We start from the raw sequence: 12,658 nt of genomic DNA on the forward strand, positions 1-12,658 counted from the left end.
CCAGACACAAGTGTGAAAAATCAGGACAGGGGGTGGGGGGTAATAGGAGCCCATATAAGAAAAAGATCCCAAAATTTGGACTGTCCCTATAAAATCGGGACATCTGGTTACCCTAGCACACCCCCCAGGGAGTGGCGGAGACTCACACATGTGAAACGGAGCTCATTTCTAGTTCAGGCTCATCTTTTTAAAAAAGAACTTTAGGTAGGGTTAACATACATCCATATTTTCCCAGACATGTCATACTTTTTGGTTCTTAAATTGCCGTCTGGGAGGAATTTTTAAATTTTAAAAATTTCTCCCGGGAAAATACCAACGTATGGTAACCTGCTGGTACAAAAAATACATACTGTGGCATATCCCTTAAATCAGAACTTTTTATAGGGAACCGGTTGTTAAGATTTTGGCAGCTCATCACTGATTACATCTGTCCCTCATTTGCTTTACGCACTCAAGATCAATGGTCAGCTATGTTTATTGACCAGGAAAGTGCAATAGTTCACTAAGAAAAGTACTGTCTGGAATATGCAGTGAACTCCGTGCAAGTGAAGTTTAAAAAAATAGTAGGACAGATGCACCTTTTACTTACTAGGAATAAATACCATGTTTGCAAAATCAGACTGATGATTACAAAGGTTCACTTTGTGCCCACAGAGGGTCCTAAAGCCATTTGGTAATTAAAAGGACCCTTTCGAAGTTGTTATACCAAAAACTGACCTGACTCAGAACTGTTTTTTATAATTAGTAAATCAGCCAGTGGTGACGTATTTAAAAAGAAAAAGACTAAGGATTCTGTCTGATGTGCTCACACTTGCTATATCTTTTATAGTCTTATCCATCATCAGAAGTTACCTTGTAATAATTTAAATAACAAGACAATATTAAAAATAGGTTGCTTACACCTGTAAGATAAACAAATGTACTTAGAAGTAATTACAATTTATTTGCATGTGAGAATAAGGCCACCCATAAGCAACGTATAGTATTTAACTTAGTAAATTAATGGTGATGGTATTCTTTGGCTATATGTGTATTGTCGTGAATCTGCTGAACAGAAACAGGTCAGCTGAGAGCAGTGTGATGAATCTGCTGCTGCTCTTTTGGAAGCTGACTGGAAGGTGATAGGGCAACCAGGGGGGAAGCCTTTGTTCCATGGCAGTGGGGTGCTGGTTGGAAACCTGCAAGGACTGCAGTGGAAACAGCTTTTCCTGGTGGCTGCTCAGGGGAGGGTTGCTAAATTGCCAACAGTCCCGTATTACAAGAGCATCCCTTATTTAAATAGAAGGTGGCCTGCCCCATACTAAATCAGTACAGGATGCCTTTTATCCCGTATTTCAATAGCAGGGGGCCAGTAATCATGCATGCATCTTTCCACTCCCCTCCCGCCCCTGGCCCTTCAGTGCTATGCAGGGAAAGCAGACGGAGCCATGCTCAAGGCCAGGGTTGGGAGGGGAGTGGAAAGATGCAACCATGAGTGCTGGGCCCCTGTTGCACAGGGACCCTTATGGACTCCAGCCCTTGATCGTGGTCCCATTTGCTTTCCCTGCACAGGCTCTGTCAGGGCAAGTGGATGGGGCTGCGTGTCCTGGAGCTGTGCTGAAGGACCACGGTCAGGAAGGGACTCTGTCTGGCAAGATGGTCAGTACTCTTGGGATATAGCCTCCTTAGTCGCAAAGTCCCTTCCAACACCCCCAACAGGGCACACAGCACAGCAGCAGGCAAAAACCAGCAACTGTAGCTTCCAACTTGGCTCCTGTGCAGAAGCTGAACTGGAGTTGCAGTGGCTGCTGGCCCAACACTGAGGCCCTGGGTTCTCTGCAGCATCTAGAGCTGAAGAAAGAGAAACCCTAGGAAACATGAAGGTGGGAGAAAGGGACTTGCCTACACAGCTTCAATTCAAGATTGGGGATAACTAAGGTCTGTCCTGTATTTTTTAAATATGATTTTGGCAAACCTACCTCAGGATGACCGAGATGGGGCTTCTGGAAGTTGCCTGCGTATAGCTAGGTCTACCTTGGTTTAAAAGTAAGAGCACTCATAAGCAATCACTGATAAGAACATGTATATAGCCTAAACAAACAGACAACATCCTACCTTACCTTGTAACATCAATTTCTCTCCAACAATGAACAACAATCTGCTTCATGGCACTGAAATCAACTTTCTCTCAGCTGAGAGGCATTAATACAGTCGCACAGTACTATATGTTGGTCCTTTCTATTTTGCTCACTCCAGAGACATCTCTTTTTCTGGCTGGAAGTAAGGTAGTTACATTAATTACACAGTTACAATAGTCTCACGTTTGCTCGTTGATTATGTTTTTCCCTTTCAGTGTTTTCAAAACCCTTCTAAAATGTCTTATTTCCCAGGAGCATTACACTGAAATGCTAGAATATACTGATGGTTGTTGGTCTTCTAGACTTTGTAGAAGTACTTATAGCAGTTTTCAAGAGGCAGAACTTATAAAAGACTTCTTGCAGTTTGCTTATGTATCACACACATAGGGTGACCAGATGTCCTGCTTTTATAGGGACAGTCCCGGTATCCGGGGCTTTTTCTTATAGTGGCACTTATTACCCCAACTAACCGGTCCCGATTTTTCACACCTATCTGGTCACCCTACTGCTATCTGGTCACCCTACACACACACATGCAGTTGTGATCTCTATGTGAAAAACTGCAGGTTCGTGGGATAAATTGTATTGGTCATGAACCTTTGATTCTATCCCCTACACTTTTATCCTGTACCTTGTTTTCACTGGAGCTACTTTTGACATTCCAAAACTGAGTAGCTTCAAACAGCTGCCAAACAAACAAATAAAATAAATTCTGCCAGAGTAAAGTTTGTTATTTTCCTCTCCCTCGGAACATCTGGATGACTGGACTGGTGATACTGGGTAAGCATGGCCTTTGTAAGTTGAGGATATAAAGAATAATACCAATACAGTTTTGAAAAACTAAAATTTCTGAAATAATTTTGTGATGAAATATGGTATGTACAGAATGCAAGGTAACACCAACAAGTCACTGGGACCAGATGGCATTCACCCAAGAGTTCTGAAAGAACTCAAATGTGAAATTGCAGAACTATCAACTATGGTTTATAACCTGTCCTTTAAATCAGCCTCTGTACCCAATGACTGGAAGATAGCTAATGTAACGCCAATATTTAAAAAGGGCTCTAGAGGTGATTCCAGCAATTAAAGACCGGTAAGTCTAACATCAGTACCGGGCAAATTAGTTGAAACAATAGTAAAAAATAAAAGTGTCAGACACATAGAAGAACATAAATTGCTGGTCAAAATTAAACATGGTTTCTGTAAAGGAAAATCATGACTTACTAATCTATTAGAGTTCTTTGAAGGGGTCAACAAACATGTGGACAAGGGGGATCCAGTGGACATAGTGTACTTAGATTTCCAGAAAGAAAAGGAGTACTTGTGGCACCTTAGAGACTAACCAATTTATTTGAGCATAAGCTTTCATGAGCTACAGCTCACTTAATCGGATGCTTATGCTCAAAGAGATTGGTTAGTCTCTAAGGTGCCACAAGTACTCCTTTTCTTTTTGAGAATACAGACTAACACGGCTGCTACTCTGAATCCTTAGATTTCCAGAAAGCCTTTGATCAGGTCCCCCACCAAAGTCTCTTACATAAATTAAGTTGTCATGGGATAAGAGGGAAGATCCTTTCATGGATTGAGAACTGGTTAAAAGACAGGGAACAAAGGATAGGAATAAATGGTAAATTTTCAGAATGGAGAGGGGTAACTAGTGGTGTTCCCCAAGGGTCAGTCTTAGGGCCAATCCTATTCAACTTATTCATAAATGATCTGGAGAAAGGGGTAAACAGTGAGGTGGCAAAGTTTGCAGATGATACTAAACTGCTCAAGATCGTTAAGACCAAAGCAGACTGTGAAGAATTTCAAAAAGATCTCATAAAACTAAGTGACTGGACAACAAAATGGCAAATGAATTTTAATGTGGATAAATGAAAGTTATGCACATTGGAAAAAATAACCCCAGCTATATATACAATATGATGGGGGCTAATTTAGCTATAACTAATCAGGAAAGAGATCTTGGAGTCATTGTGGATAGTTCTCTGAAGACGTCCACGCAGTGTGCAGCAGCAGTCAAAAAAGCAAACAGGATGTTAGGAATCATTTAAAAAGGGATAGAGAATAAGACGGAGAATATCTTATTGCCCTTATATAAATCTATGGTATGCCCACATCTTGGATACTGCTTACAGATGTGGTCTCCTCATCTCAAAAAAGATATACTGGCATTAGAAAAGGTTCAGAGAAGGGCAACTAAAATGATTAGGGGTTGGAACGGGTCTCATATGAGGAGAGATTAAAGAGGCTAGGACTTTTCAGCTTGGAAAAGAGGAGACTAAGGGGGGGAATATGATAGAGGTATATAAAATCATTAGTGGTGTGGAGAAAGTGGATAAGGAAAAGTTATTTACTTGTTCCCGTAATATAAGAACTAGGGGCCACCAAATCAAATTAATGGGCAGCAGGTTTAAAACAAATAAAAGGAAGTTCTTCACACAGCGCACAGTCAACCTGTGGACCTCCTTGCCTAAGGAGATTGTGAAGGCTAGGACTACAACAGGGTTTAAAAGAGAACTAGATAATTTCATGGATAGGTTAAGTCCATTAATGGCTATTAGCCAAGAAGGGTAAGGAACGGTGTCCCTAGCCTCTGTTTGTCAGAGGGTGGAGACGGATGGCAGGAGGGAGATCAGTTGATCATTACCTGTTAGGTTCACTCCCTCTGGGGCACCTGGCATTGGCCACTGTCGGTAGACAGGATACAGGGCTGGATGGACCTTTGGTCTGACCCAGTATGGCCATTCTTATGTTCTTATGGTGTATTATGGGAGAAATGTTTTATTGGCACACAATTGGAATGTCTGACATGATCAACTCATAGTTTCACAGAAAGTAAATAATGACAGTCCCAAATGTATGTTGCCAAAATCTGTATGTAATACCACATCATCATATCTTATGAATAGCAGAGAGCCTATGGATGGAGATAAACACGGACTTTGGAATCTTTGACCAAATGGCTACAGCTAGTGAACAGCAGGAGTTATTTTGTCTAAGATTTAAAAGTAACCTGATGACATTTATGAGTTGGGCCCCACTGAATTGTGCCACTGCTTATCAAAAGCACTGACATTAAATGATAGCAAACCCTTTTACAAGGATGGGTTGCCATAGTCCATATGCAGATTAGGGGTTTGTGGGGCCCTGGGCCAGAATAAGTGGGGCCCCTCCCCCTCCTTCCACTTGCAGTCCCCGTCCCCCCCGCCCGCCTGGCACTCCTGCCGGGGAGCGGGATTGGGGCGCAGGGGCTTGCATCATTCCCCGGCAGGAGCGCTGGGCGGAGCGGGGCAAGCCTCTGTGCCCCGACCCCGTGCCTCAGCAAGAGTGCTGGGTGGGCAGACCATATCAGGGTGCAGGGGCCCCCAGTTGGCCAGGGCTCCTGGGCATGGGCCTTGTTGGCTCAGTGGCTAATCCACCACTGAATAGGTCAGTGTGCAGTGTCAGTTCTGCCATGCCAACTCTGATGGCTACAGCTCCTTCTCTAGATGTAGGTATTATTATATCATCCCTCTATGCATTATGTTATACAAATATATGTATTAAAAACTATTCCTGTTAAAATAGCTATTTGTTGCTACTTGGCAGCTCTGATTTTATCTATCATCTTTGAAATGCTAGGCTCGATCTAGCATACTCTACAAGTATATTGAATTTGATGTTCTCAGTGAAGGTCCCAGAGCAGTAGCCAGCTAAAGACATGGCTACTTTTAATGCTTCATACTATAGTTTTGAGCGCTTTGAACTAAAATGGCTGGTTTCACCAAAGACACGGAAAATCTGAGAATCCAAAGCATAGCTAATATAATTGTAACAGCAGGTACCTCTGACTATTTCCTGTTCAATAGTATGTCACACCTCTTAGCACCAGAACCACAATCCTCTTGAGCCCTTTTTGTGACTTTTTTACATCTAAGTTATTGGACTGCGCATGTTTGCTGCTCTTCTCCGAGGGTGGATGTATGTGTGTCATTTGGGATAGACCGTCAACACCTGTTCATTTAATATCAACAATTACCTTTGAATTATAGTTATGGTTAGACAATGTACTTTACACTAAATGAAATGCTCAGATAAAAAAATCTTATTCCAATGTGGATAAAGCTATGGGGAGTTGCACTATAATAGAGTAGTAGGAAATCATGTGTTACAAAGTTTAAAGGTTTCTTGTGGGGTGTCTCAGGCATAACAAAGAACAAGATGTTAATGAAACCCTTGTTTACTGTTACAGCATTAACAGTTAATTCCTACAGTCTTATTCCTACTGTAACACGAACCATTTAAAATCTTTTAAACTCTTTATTAAAGATACAAAAAAAAGGAAGGATTTCAGCATTTTAAATCTACAATATTCAGTAAAGCTTTCATTTTAACAATATGTTTTGTATCCTTTCCCTTTAACTGCAGAAAGATTTTATTAGGAAAACCCCTTGTTTGACAGTTTTTGAGTTGCTATTAGAGGTGGTAAAAACTGTCCTTTTTGGGAAACAGAAAAAGGATTAGTTGAGATAGTCTGGAGCTCTTGTTGAAGTGCTGTTCTATTTCATTTAAGACAAAACAAAACACACACACAAAAGTGGAAAGAAAATGAATAGCAGAGAAATTTTAGCTTCTGTGTTTGGTGCTGACTCTCACTTGCAATCTCATTGCTGGAGAAACACGGATCTAGCACATGGACTTACCAGGCACTCTGAGACCTGGCAAACTTGTACCAGTATCGGGTTGTTCAATGCCTTGCTTTTAACTGTCACTCTTATCACAGGCTCTCAGCAGTATTATGAAAGATGGAGTTGTCTTGGCCAGTTAAGTCTGACTCTTATTAGAGAAAAGGAAACAGGAGTGAGTTAAGAAAGGGAAGAAATAGGGTGGGGAAAGAAAATGACACATGAGGAAGGGGATGAATGGCATAAACCCAAGTCTCACATCCCAGGTGTTGTTCAGGATTAGCTAAAAGTGTTGGAGATGGTGATGTCATCTGAGTCCCCTTCTCTGGCTCAGTCTTTTCAGGATATCTCTCAGGATCAAGACAACAAAAGTCAAAGGGTGTCAAGGTGGGTCCCAGGTGAGGGTGGCAGCCATGCTAGTAAACTTGCTCCTTCCAGTCCCTGTACCACCCTGCTCCCATTCAGTGACCCTCAGATAAACAATGTCCAAGAAGGGGTTGAAGTCTCAGCCTATAAACATTAACTGATCAAAACACATTTTGGTGATTTCAACTATAAACATTCCCCGCCCCCCATTCTAGAATCTTTTAGCTCATTGTCATATAAACCCTTGACATTACCAGGAGCCTTGAAAACCCCTCTTCACAGTTTTTAACCTAAACAATTCAGTTTTTAGCAGTTTATTATCTTCAACTTTTGCTGACTTTCATAAGCAAAATTTGTGTAATTGGCTGAGTTGGACTTCTGTTCTCTTGGACAACTTAGAGTTTAGGCCTCTGCACAACATCCCCTCTCCTAAGGGCCAAATGCACTTAATATTGGGTTGGTTCATAAATGACATTTAGAAGACAAAACACTTATTTAATTTTAAGCATATAGAACAAAAAAAAAAGATGTACTGAACTATTATTTTAAGGTTTGCAAATTCTGTGTCCCAGATTAAGATTCACAAATCTTATTTAGTTAGGTGTTGCAAAAATTACAGTTAGTCCTTCCAGATGTTAAAGCTAAGACCTTACAAATCACTTCATTTATAGATAAACCAAATGCCAAACTGTGGTTATTTGTATGTTCCTAAGATGCTTAGAAACCAGCTCTTATCACTTCTTTGTCTGTAAGCCCAGAATGAGTAAAGGTGAGGGGGGAAAACTCCTTACTTTTTTTTCCTGCTTACACATTTTAAGTTACATATTTATACCAACTATGACAATTCTATGCACAAGTATTTATCCTTGCTGACTTAGAGAATTTTTTAGAATTTATAGCATTTTTAGCCAGCTTTATTACTTTTTGATAAAAAGAAGCAGGAAGCTAGTGTTCCTTGGATCCACTTTTTCTTTTATGAGCCATTTGTAACATACAAAGGTGGTAAAATTGCACAGGCATTTTTAGTCCATTGCAAATTTTGTCTACCTGTTTCACCACCGTTTGTGAAAACAATATGGCAATGGTGGTAATTTAGCTCATCACGGGAATCTAACCTGCAACACTAGTACTGTGCTTTCTCCCAAAACAAAAACCCCAAAAATCAACACAAAAATGCAAATAACACATTGCCAAAAATAAACAAAATCAAAAAAATTGGTGCTGCAACAGCCCTTAGTTCAGGTGGTTTGACACACAATTCACTGTTCAGGCAAAAGCAACCTTTAAATTGGCATTTTGTTAACGAGGGAGTAAGCCATAATGTTTTAGTTTGTTTTAGAAACTTAACCTTGAACGGTTCAAAACACTTCATTTTTACTTTTGCTTTTTTTAAAAGCCTTTACATTAAACAATCAGTTATTACTAATCACAGAAATGACAAACCACAAGGTAAACAAACAAAATTAGAACAATGTATTTGTTGAAAGGTTAAACAAACTAATAAGTTTAAAATAGAGTTATTAAAGCTTCCCTTTTTTAAAACAAGAAAGTTAACTTTGTTTTGCAAGCTTAACATATTCAAGGATTTTAAAATAAATGTTGTATTAAGTAGAAAATAGCAGCAGCATACAATAGAAGTATCCAGATTTTGATATTATTAATCCTTTTGATGCCAGTTACACAGTGTAGACCAGGAAAAATGTAAAACCTAAATTTTTTGGTTTGGAGGGGCAGATGACAAGTCCACTATTTGTGATGGTGTGGGGGAGGGAGAAGCGGATATGTGAAGCTCACCCAGGGACACCATATATGTGTTAATTTTGATGGAATAAAAGGGCCCAGAAAGTAAAAGTTGTTAATATGATATTGTTACTCACTGTATAACATTAAAGAGTTAAGCGTGGTTTGGGATTTTGAATACAGAGATGTTGGCCTCCTTAGTCCCATGGCAAACACACTAGAAAATTTATGCCAGTGTTTGGAAATGTATTGATGAGGATACACAAATGAAAAAGGAGTGAAAAAGAATTGAAAACAAAGCATAAAGCATTTTGAAACTGAAATTCAGTGGTTAGGTAAAACAAACTTAATCAAAACTTAGCAGCATCCCTTTTTCAGAGAGGATATTGGTTAGAGTCTCTTATTTCATCAAGTAATTCTTCTTAGTAGGGAAAAAAGGTTAGTTCTGTTGTTTAAGTATGAGTTGACCTCTATGGATGGTGATTATGTTTCCTGCTTTTGACAAAATGGACAGATACAAAAGAGAAGTGAGAAGAGAGAGGAGAGTAAAGGTGGGGGTATATAGGCTTTTTGTTTAAGTTCTTAGGATACAAGGCGGTCAGTCACAGATGGATGCTCTAGGCTGTCAGTTCACCAGCCATAACAGCTGTTGCTCTGGATACTGGCTTGCTTTCCTACTCCAGGACATTGTCTCACTCATCTGGTCAGGTCCCTCTTCTTCGCTGATTTTTGTCAGATTGGGCAGATCTGGATGGGTAGTCTCATATCATTTTGCTGCTGCCATGCTGCTGCCATGTTGGTCTCAGGATTGAGAGAGAAAGTGATAAGACAGGAGGAATATAGTAGGAACAACAGAGTGGGATTTTGTGTATATCCAGTTTGCTGTTGGTCCAGTGCTGATGGTCATGTATCCTTATCAGTGCACTGGTCTAAATGTCCTGATGAACAAGGCTCACCAAAGAATTACAGTTTTTGGAGTAAGGCAGAAGCTGTCAACCTTTCTCTCGGGCAGGGGTTCCCAAACTTGGTTCATGGCTTGTTCAGGGTAAGCCCGTGGCGGGCCTCGAGACGCTTTGTTTACCCGAGAGCTGTGGGAAGTGGTGCGGGCTGGGCCACTGCTTCCTGCAGCTCCCATTGGCCGGGAACGGCGAACCACGGTCACTGGGAGCTGCATGTGGATGCTCTGGTAAACAAAGCATCTTGCGGCCCGCCAGGGGCTTACCCTGAACAAGCCGTGAACCAAGTTTGGTAACCCCTGCTCTAGGGAATGCCCCAGGAGTCTGTTCTGCCCTTTTGGTCCCCAGTGTCTCTTTTTAGGGGCTCCAAAAAAGGGATGTTAGAGGGAGTAGGCCATCCCTTCGTTATTGTGTCCACCAGGTTAGGTCTAACTTCTGACATACCACTTTTGGTCCATTAATTTCCAGTTTCATTCTTCGCGTCTCTGTTCGTCACAACCTTATAACAGTCCTTATTACATTTGTAGCCCTTTTTCTTTGAACTAATCCAGACTTTCAGTCTCTCTTTTGTACCTGTTTCTATCAGCATTAATCGTTACAGGTCATTGTAACGTTTTATGAACTTCACCCACTTTCTACCAGCTGAGCTCACAATTGGAGTAGGCCATCCAGATCCAAATTATCACAGCAGATCTATTCTTAAATGCTTTTAAACATTGATCGAATTAATTAATGCTCCTTGGAGCTGACAGTAATTCTGTGGTTTACATCAAATATCTCTGCTTCCAAGAAGGCTAGTGCTATCTAATCATACCCGCTTTTTATGTTTTTTGGAAGACCCAACAGCTGGAGATGTTATCTTAGTACACATGCATAGAGAGACAGTAGCAACAATGGGGTGGAGCTAGGGTGTGAAAGTGAGCCTTGAGGTCTCTGAAGAGGACCATAGAGTCATAGCAGGTTAGGCCGCTAGTCCTTGCAAGGGTATCCCCTCAGTCATTTAGGGGAGAAGCCCCAGTATCACCTCCTAGGTGTGCCTGTCCTCTGCTCCCACCCCTCCCCATCAAGATTTGAGATGGGGGGCAGTGGGAAGAGTACTATGTCTTTTCTGATGTCTGCTGAACCAACATTCTAAGCCCTGTTTATCTGCTAAGGGGAGAGATAATTGTCATATGGTAAGCAGTGAGGGAAGATGAGAGGATTATGTTGGAGTTAGTGTCAGAAAAAGGAGTGAAGTAGGGTGTTAAAGATAATATATAATTGGACTGTAAAGCAGTTGGTGAACACGGTCGATTTAGAAGAAGGAAAAAGGGGAGAAGTTAGTAAAGATGGGAATCATATGGTTATATATAATTTACACTTTCTAATAAGAGAAAAATACATAGAAAGCAAGGGGGCAGATGGGAATGTAATAGGACTAAATTGTTAAAGGTTATGACATTTTAAAATGTTGCCTTTCTTCTAGTATTTGTGTCTGAGTTATCCTGTTAAAGCTTGGAAGAAGTCAGTGGGACTATTTGTCAGTAAGTAGATGGAAGTAAGGATTGTGGAATGAGACACGTGGGTACCTGTCTTGAAGAGTTTATATTCTCTTTTATTATATGCCTATAAAGCATCATGAATATTTTGAGTGCCATACTGGGGCTTCTCCCAGGTGTCCCTCCTAGGTGTGCCTGTCCTCTGCTCCCACCCCTCCCCATCAAGATTTGAGATGGGGGGCAGTGGGAAGAGTACTATGTCTTTTCTGATGTCTGCTGAACCAACATTCTAAGCCCTGTTTATCTGCTAAGGGGAGAGATAATTGTCATATGGTAAGCAGTGAGGGAAGATGAGAGGATTATGTTGGAGTTAGTGTCAGAAAAAGGAGTACCAGGGGAAGGGAAACCCTGCTCAAACAAAGCAGAGGGACTCCCCAGGCGCAGAGGACCAAGAAAAACCCTGTCCAAGGGGAGAGAGCACAGGAAGCCCAAGAATAGGGGAAAGAGGTGGCGTCCTGACCCATCACATGAAGGGAAAGCACGGGACCCCCATAATAGCATCAGCCATTTGCCACAGTCTTGTACTAGTTCTTTCCTCTTCTTGAGGTGATGGTCTGTAGCGGGGTGATGACTCACTGGCACGGCGCCTCCTGCTGGTTGTCCCAGGAATTAGCTCTTTCCAGCCTGGAGCATCCTCTGCAGGCCAGTGTCTTTCCTGTCACTGGTCCTGTGTCCCTCCTGGACCCCGCAGCCCTTTACCCGGGGTTTCTGCCTCAGCAGTACCCCCACACTCTGGGTCTCCCCTCCTAGGGGAACCCCCAACCCTCTAACCCATTTTGCCACAGTGGCTACTGCCAATCATCATCTAGCCCCCACTCACTGGGGCAGACTGCAGTCTGTAATGGCCACTCATCATTGGCAAGGGGGTTACGACCTGCTGCCTATGCCTATCCTCGGGCTGCCCCTCTGCAGACCCAGTATCTTTGTAGGCCTTCACCAAGGCCTGCAGCCTGGAGTTTTACCAGGCTGGAGCTCCCAGGCTCCCTCGCCCTGTTCCCCAGCACTGCTCCACCTCAGGTTCCTTGCTTCCAGGCAGCTAGCCCTTCCCACTCCAGGGCTAGAGTGAGACTCCTCCCCTGGCCTCCTTTTTTAAGGGCCAGCTGGGCCCTGATTGGGGCGTGGCCCCAGCTGTGGCTGCTTCTCCAATCAGCCTAGCTGTTCCCCAGCCGCAGCCCTCTCCAGGGCTACTTTAACCCCTTCAGGGCCGGAGCGGGGTGACCACTCCGCTACATGGTCCCAGGACAGATTTATTGGGTATTCACATAAACTTTTCA

At 42.2% G+C, this 12,658-nt stretch overlaps 1 protein-coding gene across 40 annotated transcripts in view; it reads left to right on the plus strand.

The window, feature by feature from the left end:
• RIMS1 (regulating synaptic membrane exocytosis 1) overlaps positions 1-12,658 on the plus strand; it is a 490,703-nt gene that overhangs the window by 205,388 nt on the left and 272,657 nt on the right. The window lies entirely within an intron of this gene.

Source organism: Natator depressus, chromosome 3, assembly GCF_965152275.1.
Source record: "Natator depressus isolate rNatDep1 chromosome 3, rNatDep2.hap1, whole genome shotgun sequence".
Lineage (NCBI taxonomy): Eukaryota > Metazoa > Chordata > Testudines > Cheloniidae > Natator > Natator depressus.